Raw genomic sequence first — 13,389 nt, forward strand, 5'->3', positions numbered from 1 at the left:
TAATATATAAATACTTACCTTAAGTTATTTTTTATATATAGATAATGCCTTAGTGGGATGCTTCTGGATAGTCCTGGACTTTTCAACATGCAACAATTGTTACCCATTGGGGATCATAAAACGATCTCTCAGGCAACAATTTGGGAACTGATGCTGCACAAAGGCATCACTAGCCTCAAGGGGGGCGCTCGGTAACAGTGGCCCTTGGGCGGTTAAAGGTACAAATCCGGCCCTGCTAATAAATACAGAGTTCTTCAATCCTGTAACAAGAAGATGATAAAACTATTCAAGCATCTAGAATCATGGTATTTACTTATTTTTCTTTATAAATCATGGCAGCCTAACATGGGAGCCATGTAACAACATAAACAGTCTGGACTCTTATGTTTCAGGAAAGTAGGTTTATAACATGTAGAGAATGTTATTGTCAGGGAGAGGTACCTATAGCCTTGTGATGGTGTAGTGGAGGCCTGTGGTTGGAAAAGAGGATACCCAGGGTGACCATATTATATCAAAATAGTGGATGGAATCATTAAATATGGCGTTATTTTTTTCTGAAATCATGGTGGAAGAAATAAGATTAAGTTGATGACATGGGTAACATAGGGGTGTTCCAATTTCTAGCAATAATACTTTTAGCAGCCATAGAAATTTGTTGAATACGTTTTTGCTCACATTCGGTTACTCCATCAACTCTTCTACCTAATAAAAGAGTTAAAGGGCATTTAGGTATTCTGGTTAATAATTACATTGAATTAATTTTCCTGTTTATTTGAGAGCAAAATTTTGAGACTGCTGGGCATTGCCACCATATATGGAGGGTACCCCCCCCCCCCCCCCCTTCCTCCACAGCCTATAAAGCAGGTAGATTGATATTGTTGGTTTATGGCATGTAGTCTAATTGGTGTTAGATACGACCTTAGATACGATGTAACACCTTGTTTGAAGTTTCAAGTGTAGAGAAATATATGTTATTTCTATATATAAAATCATTTGTGAGCACCAGGGTTTGCTATCCGTAGTTATCGCCAGATTGTCAGAAAATCTCATATTAATGCAGAGAAATTATGATCTCCATCTTGCTTTAAGCTGATTATATACATTTAAAATGTTCTGCAAATATTTGTTTGAATTTCAAGATTTTATGATTATAAGCAGAGTTATTCTTTAATCAGAGTTAGATTGTTGGTTAGAGTAACCCTTAATGTCATTTTCTGCAGTAAGCTGTCTGTTCCCTTTACAAAGTTATGTTTATATTAAGATAACGCTGGAGAAATGTTCTGACTTTATTCAGATCTGGCTGTAATGCCTGCTAAGCAAGGCTTGCCCATCAGAGACATACACCACAGAAGCTAAGCCGGCTATATGCTGATATATTAATCATGTATAGTGATCATGTATGGTGATCATAGAGTTATTAATTAATGAGTTGATCAATAATCAGGGGAGTTGCTAGGATCCCAAGAGATCCGGGGCACCCATAGGCACCAGTGAGGAAGAACCTGCACCGCACGCGCAGCGGCAAAAATGGGCATAACCAAGCATTGAGTGGGCGTGGTCATGGGTGAGGCCAAATGTACATGAACTTAGCAGCAGTGTAAGCGAAAGATAACAGGCCTGCCCAAAACAAATGTTGGATGGAGCCCCCTATCATTTAGATAGTTTACAATCAGTATAGGCATAGAGTAAAGATGCATACACACATTCAATTTTGATTGTTCAATCACTGACCAATTTTACCAACCCCATGTAGTATGAGGGCCAACAGACTTTGAAAACTATGAACAGAGCTGATCTCTCATAATACTTAGAAGCAGTAAAATTGGCTAATCAAAACTGTATGCATGTACCAGGCTTTACAGCTAATACTGTACATACTGAAAGTAGCAGGGATCAGCACTAGGGATGCTCGTCGGATTCCACGGAATGGAGATTTCCGCGATTCCGGTCAGAAATTGGCAATTCCGCTATAAAAGCTATAGCGCTAATCGGAAATAGCGGAATTTCTATGCGGCATTCCGGCGGAATTTAAACAGAAGCGTGTAAAAGCTGCATTAGCTAATCGGAAGGATCGGAAGGGGATAGACTCATCACAGAAGCTTAAAACATGCTGATTTCTGCATTAAAAACGGAATTTCTGCACCAATTAGAGTCTTAACAAAAACCAACTAATCCTATGTTAGCAACCAGCTCCTAGCTACCTATCATCAGTTATCCCACCCATTTTGTATATAAGAGAGATGTGACAGTCACAAAGCTTGTGGGTTTCAGTCTGGTGTTGGAGAGAGGAGAGACAGACCCATATTAGTTGTTTCAACATAAAACAATAGTCTTTTTAAAGACTGTGAGAGAGAATGAGATTGAGTGTGAGCTATTATTAGTAATAGCTAGGTGTATTTGTGAGAGAGTGACAGTAGATTGTTTTTTTTTTTTTTTAAAGTCAAATTTTTTTTTATTGAATTTTCGTACAGAATACAAAACATACAGTAGTCCCCCTCCCCCCCCCCAACCCCCCCCCCCCCCCCCCCTAGGTGCATCGTGTCGTTCAAGGGGGATAAAGGCAGGATATTGTAAGGAGCCACCCCAACCCTTATAAAGATACAGGTAGCTTAAGCGGTCGTTCTAGATACATGAAAAGGCATAACAACAAATCTCAGCAAGGTGCAGAGGGCATAGATCTATCAGGTCCATAAGTTCAGGAGAACAGGTAGCATGGAGCTACTGTGGTTGTAGATAGGTGTTCATAGCTAGTAGCCCGGGTGTGATGTGATATATTCAGACCACTGCAACCATATTTTTTCAAATTTCTGTGGGCATTTCCTGTTGAGGTATGTTAGCTTGTACCATGTCATGACTTTATTTATTCTCGTAACCCAGGAGCTTTTCGAGGGGGGTTGATCCGACATCCATTTAGAGAATATTTCCCTACGGGCATACAGACATAAGATTTTGAGCAGAGTATTCTGGTGGCTGGAAAGGGTAACATCATCATAGAGACCTAGCAGAAGGACTTTGGGATCCAATACGATTCTCTCCCCCATGACCTTGGTAAGTGTTTTAGCTATCATATTCCAAAAAGTTTGAAGGATATCACAAGACCAGATCATATGGAAGAAGGTCCCCACTTCCCTCTGACATTTGGGGCATATATCTGACCTATCCGGAAAAAGGGTCCTCAGCTGTATTGGTGTGCGGTATGTCCTATATATTAATTTAAGGTGCATGAACTTGTCGGTAGCTGAAATTGTAACCCCCTCCATGTTGGACAGGACATCTCCCCATTCAATGTCTGTTAAAGGACCTATCTCTGCCTCCCACTTCAACCTAGCCTTGTCTAATCTAGGGGTAGTTAAAGGGATCAGCCTGGAGTAGATCTCAGAGAGAGGTCTCTCCAGCTGTAGCTTAATAAGCGGTGCTTCCAAGCTGTCTGATTCCCAGGTCCAGTGGCCAGGGAACTGGCACTGCCAGGCATGACGGATTTGGAAATAGCGGAAGAGCATACTGTTTGGTAACCTGAAGCGATCTTTAAGTTGGGAGAATGAAAGCAGCGTGCCAGAGGGAGCAAGTTGGGCTACTTGTTTAATTCCCCTGGATGCCCACATCTGGGGGTCCGGTATGGATGTGAAGTGCGGAAGTTTAGGATTACCCCAAAGTGGAGTGTAAGGGGAGAGAGTATTAGGTTTTCTCATGCCAGCTCTGCTAGTTTCCCAAGCTTTGATAGTGGTTTTCATGGGAGTCGTAATAGAGGAGTATCTGTTGATCCCCCTAAAAGGGAGGTTCAACAGTGACTCAAATGAGCCAGCAATAGCGGCCTCCAGTACAACTGCTGTGTTCCGCGCATCCTGGGAGAACCACCATCGTATGGTGACAAGCATCGAGGCCAGAAAATATTTACGTAGGTCCGGGAGCGCCAGACCTCCTCCATCAATAGGGAGCTGCAGGGTGGCAAGTGAGAGGCGTGGAGCAGCCTCGCCCCAAATAAAACTGGATGTAATGGAATCAATTTTTTTAAAAACCGATTGTGGTATCCAGACAGGGGACTGTCTGAGTACGTATATGAACCTGGGGAGAAACAGCATCTTGAAGAGATTTACCCGTCCCACAACTGAAAGCGGAAGACCCCTCCAAATCTGGGCTTTTCGGGAGTAGTGATCGATGACTGGTTGTAAATTCAAGGTGATAAAATTGTCTAAGGAGTCGTCCACCACTATGCCTAGATATTTAAAACTGTGGACCCATTTTAATTGGGAGTGGGAGGCCAAAGGGGTGATCTGTTTATCAATTGGATATATCAGGGACTTATCCCAATTTATACAGATACCTGAGAACATGCCGAAAGAGCTAAGGATATGGAGTGCTGCATTCAGAGATGGCCCTGGGTCACCCAAGAACAGGATCATATCGTCGGCGTAAAGTGCCACCTTTTCGACCAATCCCCCTACCCGAAGTCCTGTAACCTCATCCGAGGCTCTGATTTGTATGGCTGCTGGTTCGATCGCCAAAGCGAACAGGAGGGGGGAGAGAGGGCAGCCCTGGCGGGTGCCTCTGCGGAGGGGAAAGGGATCTGAAACCTCGTCGACAGTAGATTGTTAGTGTGATAGATTGTAGTGTAGTGGGAAGCAGCAGATTTGGGCGCATGAGACAAGTGGACAAAAAGGGCGCCCCATTCACTCCCATTATAAATATCGTTTAATGGGCACCGAACAGGGAAAAAAGGGCGCCGGAGATTATTAACGTTTTACAAACGGTGCCCGGAGATTTTCAATGTTTTATAACTGTGCTTGTGATGATTTATGTTCAGAAAATGAGCCCGTGACGAATAACGTTTATAAAGATACTAAACATATTTATCCTGTTTAATTAAAACATTATTTAACATTTTAACCCTTACTGTTTGTAAAACATTATTATTCACAAAATAAAGCGATCAGTACGTAACGTAAATTGCAATATATTTTTTACAATCACTATTTGTAAAACATTTCTAAAACATGATTATCCACCCAAAAAAATTATTTACATTTTTTTTATTAACATTTTTTATTCATTATTTTTTGTAAAACATTATTATCCATAGGGGGTCTTAGGTTTAGGCACTACCAGGGGGATCTTAGGTTTAGGCACCCCCAGGGGGGTCTTAGGTTTAGGCACCCCCAGGGTAGTCTTAGGTTTAGGCCTCCCCAGGGGGGTCTTAGGTTTAGGCACCACCAGGGGGAGTCTTAGGTTTAGGCACCACCAGGGGGGTCTTAAGTTTAGGCACCACCAGGGGGTCTAGGGGTTAGGGATAGGTACAGGGAGGGCTTTGGGGTGGTTAGCATTAGGCACCACCAGTGGGTCTTAGGTTTAGGCACCACCAGGGGGGGGGGTCTTAGGTTTAGGCACCACCAGGGGGGTCTTAGGTTTAGGCACCACCAGGGGGGTCTTAGGTTTAGGCACCACCAGGGGGGTCTTAGGTTTAAGCACCACCAGGGGGGTGGTTAGGTTTAGGCACCACCAGGGGGTATAGGGGTTAGGGATAGGTACAGGGAGGGTTCTGTGTGAGAGTAGGGTTAGGTATTGTTTTAGTACAATTTTAATACTACTAATCAACAGTTATTATGAATGTACTTATATTAATATCATTGTTATAAACAATATTTTCACATTTTATTATAATAATAAATGATAAATCAAGATTATTCATAACAATATATAATTATAATGTTTAAACAAATATTACTGTTTTTTTTAACAAACGTAATTATAAGTTTCAGTTTAGAAACAGGGAAGATCAACGTTTTAAGAATTGCCGATTTCCTACACATTGATTTATAAATTCTTAAAACACTATTTGTAAACGAAATTCTACACAATATTTTTATAAATGATAATACTGCTTATCGTTTACACCACGCGCCCTTTTTTCCCCGACGCCCTTTTTTGATGTACGCGTGTAGTGTACTAGTAGTTGCTGTGTGGAGAGGGTTAGACAGAGCCAGCTAGGCCGCAGGCTTAGTGTTTGACAGAGTGAGAGAGGTGATTGATGAGTGTAGTGTAAGTTTTTTTTTTTTTTCAAAGTTCATTTTTTTTGTTTATTTTGTTTTTGATTTATTTTCTTTATTTCACCCCCTTATTTTCTTATCTGTTTTTTATTTCAAGTTAGGTGGATTTATTTTACGTTGGTTCCAGTGGCATAGCTAAGTATCTGTGGGCCCCGATGCAAGTTTTACAATGGGGCCCCCAAGTATTATATAAATAACAATTGATACGGTACAACAACAACTGCCAATGGCATCTACAGTGTCAGAGGTGCAAGAAGGGGATGGGGAACAGTTTGTTAATGATTACCATTATTCAAAGTATCTATAGAAGTGATTATTACCAGCATAGGACCAATAGAGAGCTAATTCTGCAGTTGAGGGAGGGCTCTTTGGGGCCCCTCTGGCCCAAGGGCCCCGATGCGGTCGCAACCTCTGCAACCCCTATTGCTACGCCCCTGGTTGGTTCTGTTGCTCATACCCCTTCCCCAATAAAGTTTTTGGCCCTAAAAGAATGGAGCGAGAGCAGCCAGGGACGGATCTAGGGGGGGGAAGGGCAAGCAGGTATCTTGCCCCAGGCGCAGTTTGTTGAATTCTTAAAAAGGCGGCAAAATGGATGGCAGTTTAGGTGCCAAAACCTGACCTTTAGGCGCCAAAACCTGACCAATGCCCCAGGTGCAACTTGGTCTTGATCCGTACCTGAGAGCAGCAGCAATTTCCTGCCACTCCTAAAAGAAAATGGAGTGATGGTGGTGTTGGTGGATCACGTCAAGTACGTGATCAGGTTGAGGGTGACAGCAGCAGCAGGAAGCGTTCCGCCCTGGTCAGAGATGTCTTCTCTCTGTTCGCACACAGGAAAATTTTGACAGAGCAGCAGGCGAACAGGGTAGTTGATTATTTTGATCAGGAACCCTCTACCCAGTGTGAGGAACTTGAAGCTAGTGGCAGCAACACCAGTAGTGGCCAGGTTCCTCATGACCATAACCCGACCGCAGCTGCTTTTCTTGACGAGGATGCTTCCTCCCAGTACTCACCTCCAGAATTAAAGCATACCTATGTCTATGAGAGAGATGTGCAGAAGGATTGGGATGAGACATTGGAGGAGTCCATGGGACCAAGGTCCCAAGAAGTGGTGGGTTCTGTGGTGACAGAAATGGCCCCTGTGTTTTCTTCATCCAGTAATCCATCACAACTGGGAGCTTGTGTCACCACCAATCTACATCAACACCAGTCAACTACAGAGGTTTTTCATGGCCAAGTGGAGGGTCCAGAAGAGTCACTTATGGGTTCCAGTGCTTTGGTTGAACTGGATGATGTTTTGGATGATGAGGTGGCTTATCCACCATGGTTGCCATCTGGTGGGTTAGGCACTAGCAGGCGTGAGCAGCATGGAGAAACAGAGCAGACGGTTGGCCAGCAGCCTGCAAGTGCTTTCCCATCTGTCAGTACCCACCAGTCCAATGCTGAGCATCGACATGCTAGAACAGGTCGCACCACTGCTCCACGTGCACGCACGTCCCCTGCATGGAATTATTTTACTGTTCTGGAAGAGGCTGAATCCAGGGCAGTCTGTTCTGTGTGCCGTAAATCGGTGAGTAGAGGCAAATCGGGAAGCGGGTTCGGCACTTCAGGGCTGATAAGCCATCTGCGCAACCACCACAGACGGGAGTTTGAATATGTAAAGAATTACAATAAGATGGGTGGAGGAAAAGCCGCAGCAACAGGCTCCTCCACTTCTTTTTCTAGTCGTCCTGTCCCTATCCAACCTGCTGCGTCCCATTCTACTTCAAATCCCTCTGCATGCCAGGCTGGAAGAGGACTCCAGACCTCGGCAAGCACCACCAAACAACAAATAGGGAGCACCATCCACAAACAATTAATAAAGTTAAACTTATTGTGAATTAACCAGTACCCTGAAATGTGCAGAATGGCCAATGAAAGTCAATGTAAACGAAAAGAAACAGCTATGACCTCAAAAAACTGCACCAAATCAGTACCATAATAGTAATGCAAAAACCCATCCTTTATTGAAATATAATACAGACAACTAAAAACAATTAAAAACAGGTGGGGGAATACATATGACACCCCAAATGTCAGAGAACCGAAGGGATACTAAAGTGCTAATAGTGATACAGGCACACCACTCAGGGTGTGAATCAAAAATCAAAGTGCATGATATAGACTACTAAGTGCAATAGTATATGTGCAATATACATCAATAAATAGCAATATGCAAAGGATAAACATGTGGTAGTAGTGCAAAAACATTCAAAATTGTCAAGAGCTTAAAGTGACAACAATAGTGCAAGGTGCAGTGCTCATTCAGCTTCTCTACTGTACTCTCTTCTTCTTAACTACTTTGTTATCTGCACATTGTTTTTACACCTTGCACTATTGTTGTCACTTTATGCTCTTGACAATTTTGTATGTTTTTGTACTACTACCACATGTTTATCCTTTGCATATTGTTATTTATTGATGTATATTGCACTTTGATTCTCTATGAGACAGTAGTCTATATCATGCACTTTGAATTTTGATTCACACCCTGAGTTGTTTGTCTGTATCACTATTAGCACTTTAGTATCCCTCCGGTTCTCCGACATTTGGGGTGTCATATGTATTCCCCCACCTGTTTTTAATTGTTTTTAGTTGTCTGTATTATATTTCAATAAAGGATGGATTTTTGCATTACTATTATGGTACTGATTTGGTGCGGTTTTTTGAGGTCATAGCTGTTTCTTTTCGTTTACTCGGCAAGCACCTCATCATCACCCTTGTTGGTTTCCTCTGAATTACCAGTTTCCAGCATCAGGCCTCTGTGCCAGAAATGTTGCAGAGGAAGCGGATGCTCCCTGCAAGTGATCCGTTTGTTGTGAAAAATAATGCGCTCCTGGCAAGGCTGTTGGGCCAACAGCTGCCGCCCTACCAGTTTGTGGACTGTGCCCCCCTTCCGCAGACTGATGAACAGTGTTGCTCCACAATGGTGGATCCCCAGCCGCCATTATTTTGCCAGGAATGCTATCCCTGTCCTTCACCAGCACATTGTGGAGTGTGTCGGCTTGTCTACGGATCACGCTGTCGGTGGCAAGGTGCACTTCACTATGGATGGCTGGAGCAGCAGGCATGGGCAGGGAAAGTATCTAACTTTTACTGCCCATTGCGTCACCCTCCATGGTGCTGCTGAGGAGGGTGCAAGATCTGGGGCATCATTCTCAGCTGGTGGTGCCGCCACGTGGGTTGAAGGGGAGGCCTGTTCTACTTCCCTCTGCTACCTGTTCTGTCCAAGGCCAGTCCGCCGTTGCTGAACCTCCCAGCAAGTGGTCCCGCACCTACACTGGTTTCTGCACCATCGATGCCAAGCAGTGCTGAACCTTGAATCCATGGACGAGAACAGGCAAACTGGATCTGTAATCCTTGCAGCCTTACAGGATCAGATTCGGCAGTAGCTTTTACCCCCGAAAACTGGAGTCAGGTGTAGTGGTGTCTGATAATGGTGCCAACATGCTGGCCACCATTTCTGAAGGTGGCTACACTCACTTTCCTTGCTTGGCCCACGTCTTCAACCTTGTAGTCCAGAAATTTATACAAACTTTTGATGGGTTGTAAGGACGCTGTGGCCTCAGCACGTAAAGTGTCAGCCCACATCCGTCGCTCCGCAACCACCACCGCGGCCTTGAAACTGCTGCAGCGCCGCCATAGCCTGCCGCAGCACAGGCTTATTTCTGATTGTCCGACGCAGTGGAATTCCACCCTCCACATGCTGGAGAGGTTGTGGGAGCAGCAAATGGTGGTCAGGCTATACCTGTCTCAGACATCTTCCTCCAGAACAGGGCCACTGGACTACATTACTGGGGACCAGTGGCAGCTGATTGGACAGGTCTGTAAAGTCTTGGAGCCGTTCGAGCAGGCAACAAAATAGGTCAGTAAGGAGCACTGCAGCATATCAGAAGTGCTCCCTATTGTCTTCATGCTGGACAAGGCTCTTGACAAAGAGCTCGGACAGGGGGAGGAAGCCCTACTGACCAGTGGTCAGTGAAGTGGGGAAGTGAGTGAGCATGCTCAAGTCCTGAATGAGGAAGCAGAGCTTGTGGAAGTGGAAGAGCCCATTGTCCGAGGGTGGGAAGAAGATTCTGATGTGGGGTGGTCATCGACCAACAGACCCGTCTGTCCACAGACAATGTGGACATACTAACGTTCATAAAAATTAACGAGTCATGGATCAGTAATAATTACAAGGCCCCTCTCACTGATTCATGATGAAGATTAGACAGACTAAATTAAAATGTTGCTGTAATGACTGCCGTGGAACCACCTCTAGGTCCCATGGCCTACGACAGCTCCTGCTGCTCCCCAAAAAAAAATATGACTGCCGTGAAACCACCTCTAGGTCCCATGGCCTACGAAAACTCCTGCTGCTCCCAAAAAAAATTGTAATGACTGCTGTGGAATCACCTCTAGGTCCCATGGCCTATGACAACTCCTGCTGCTCCAAACAAAAATTGTAATGACTGCCGTGGAACCACCTCTAGGTCCCATGGCCTACGACAACTCCTGCTGCTCCAAACAAAAATTGTAATGACTGCCGTGGAACCACCTCTAGGTCCCATAGCCTATGACAACTCCTGCTGCTCCAAACAAAAATTGTAATGACTGCTGTGGAACCACCTCTAGGTCCCATGGCCTACGACAACTCCTGCTGCTCCCAAAAAAAATTGTAATGACTGCTGTGGAATCACCTCTAGGTCCCATGGCCTATGACAACTCCTGCTGCTCCAAACAAAAATTGTAATGACTGCCGTGGAACCACCTCTAGGTCCCATGGCCTACGACAACTCCTGCTGCTCCAAACAAAAATTGTAATGACTGCCGTGGAACCACCTCTAGGTCCCATAGCCTATGACAACTCCTGCTGCTCCAAACAAAAATTGTAATGACTGCTGTGGAACCACCTCTAGGTCCCATGGCCTACGACAACTCCTGCTGCTCCAAACAAAAATTGTAATGACTGCCGTGGTACCACCTCTAGGTTCCATGGCCTACGACAACTCCTGCTGCTCCAAACAAAAATTGTAATGACTGCCATGGAACCACCTCTAGGTCCCATGGCCTATGACAACTCCTGCTGCTCCCAAAAAAAAATTGTGATGAGCGCCGTGAAACCACCTCAAGGTCCCATGGCCTACGACAACTGCTGCTCCAAAAAAAAAATTGTAATCAGGATTGTGATTCAGCCACCACTAAAGCCAAAGCTATCATCAGGACTGCCAGGGAACTGGTATTTTGTTAAAAGGAAACATCCATTAGGTTCCCTTTAACATTGTGGAAATGGTTCCGCTGGAATGCGGAATTCCGCGGAATACCGCAGGGATCCTCCGGAATGTAGCATTGACGGAATTTCGTTACGCGGAATGCGGAATTACCGCAATATCGGAAATTGCCTGTTCAGATCAATACAGCTGGTTTACAATCAGTAAAGGCACAGAGTGACAGCTTATAATGTACAAACTGGGGGTAGAAATAACCAGGACACAGTACATTGAGTTTACTATCAGTATAAGTATAGAGTAACAGCTTTTACTGTACTTACTGGAGGTAGCAGAGATCAACACACACTGCAGCTAGGTTACTATCAGTACAAGCACAGAGTGACAGCTTATACTGTACATACTGGAGGCAGCAGAGATCAGCACACACTGCAGCTAGTTTACTATCAGTACAGGCACAGAGTAGTAACAGGTTATACTGTACATACTGGAGGCAGCAGAGATCAGCACACACGGCAGCTTGTTTACTATCAGTACAGGCACAAAGTGATCACCTATACTGTACATACTGGACGTAGCAGAGATCAGAGTATGCTGCAGCTAGTTTACTATCAATATAGGCACAGAGTAACAGCTTATACTGTACATACTGGAGGTAGCAGGGATCAGCACACACTGCAGCTAGGTTACTATCAGTACAGGCACAGAGTGACAGTATATACTGAACATAGTGAAGATAGCAGGAATCAGCACACACTGCAGCTAGGTTACTTTCAGTACAGGCACAGAGTGACAGTTTATACTGTACATAGTGGAGGTAGCAGGAATCAGTACAAACTGCAGCTAGGTTACTATCAGTACAGGCACAGAGTAACAGCTTATACGGTACATACTGGAAGTAGCAGAGACCAGCACACGTTGCATCTAATTTACAATTAGAGTTGGGCCGAACGGTTCGCCGGCGAACGTGGTTCGCGCGAACTTAGGTGGTTCGCGTGCGGGTACCGCACGCGAACGTTTTGCGGAAGAAGTTCGGTTCGCCCCATAATGCACCTGAGGGTCAACTTTGACCCTCTACATCACAGTCAGCAGGCCCAGTGTAGCCAATTAGGCTACACTAGCCCCTGGAGCCCCACCCCCCTTATATAAGGCAGGCAGCGGCGGCCATTACGGCCACTCGTGTGCCTGCATTAGTGAGAGTAGGGCGAGCTGCTGCAGTCTCTCATATAGGGAAAGATTAGTTAGGCTTAACTTCTTCCTGGCTGCATACCTGTTCTGTTCAGTGAGCCCTCAGCCCACTGCATACCTGTACTGTGATCCTGCCACTGCATACCTGTTCAGTGATCCTGCCACTGCATACCTGTTCTGTGAACCCACCACCACTGCATACCTGTTCAGTGATCCTGCCACTGCATACCTGTTCTGTGAACCCACCCACCACTGCATACCTGTTCAGTGATCCTGCTGCCACTGCATACCTGTTCTGTGAACCCACCCACCACTGCATACTTGTTCAGTGATCCTGCCACTGCATACTTGTTCTGTGAACCCACCCACCACCACTGCATACCTGTTCAGTGATCCTGCCACTGCATACCTGTTCTGTGAACCCACCACTGCATACCTGTTCTGTGAACCCACCCACCACTGCATACCTGTTCAGTGATCCTGCTGCCACTGCATACCTGTTCTGTGAACCCACCCACCACTGCATACCTGTTCAGTGATCCTGCCACTGCATACTTGTTCTGTGAACCCACCCACCACCACTGCATACCTGTTCAGTGATCCTGCCACTGCATACCTGTTCAGTGAACCCGCCACTGCATACCTGTTCTGTTCAGTGGACCCGCCACTGTATACCTGTTTAGTGAACCCGCCACTGCATACCTGTTCTGTTCAGTGGAGTTTGGTGTGTCAGTGTGAAGCAGTACCTTAATTACACTACCTGATTGATGTATACACATGCAAGATGTTTTAAAGCACTTTAGGCCTGTCATTTAGCATTCAATGTGATTTCTGCCCTTAAAACGCTGCTTTTCGTCAAATCCAGATTTTTCCCGGGGACTTTTGGCGTGTATCCCACTCCGCCATGCCCCCCT

This window comes from Hyperolius riggenbachi, chromosome 8, assembly GCF_040937935.1.
Source record: "Hyperolius riggenbachi isolate aHypRig1 chromosome 8, aHypRig1.pri, whole genome shotgun sequence".
Lineage (NCBI taxonomy): Eukaryota > Metazoa > Chordata > Amphibia > Anura > Hyperoliidae > Hyperolius > Hyperolius riggenbachi.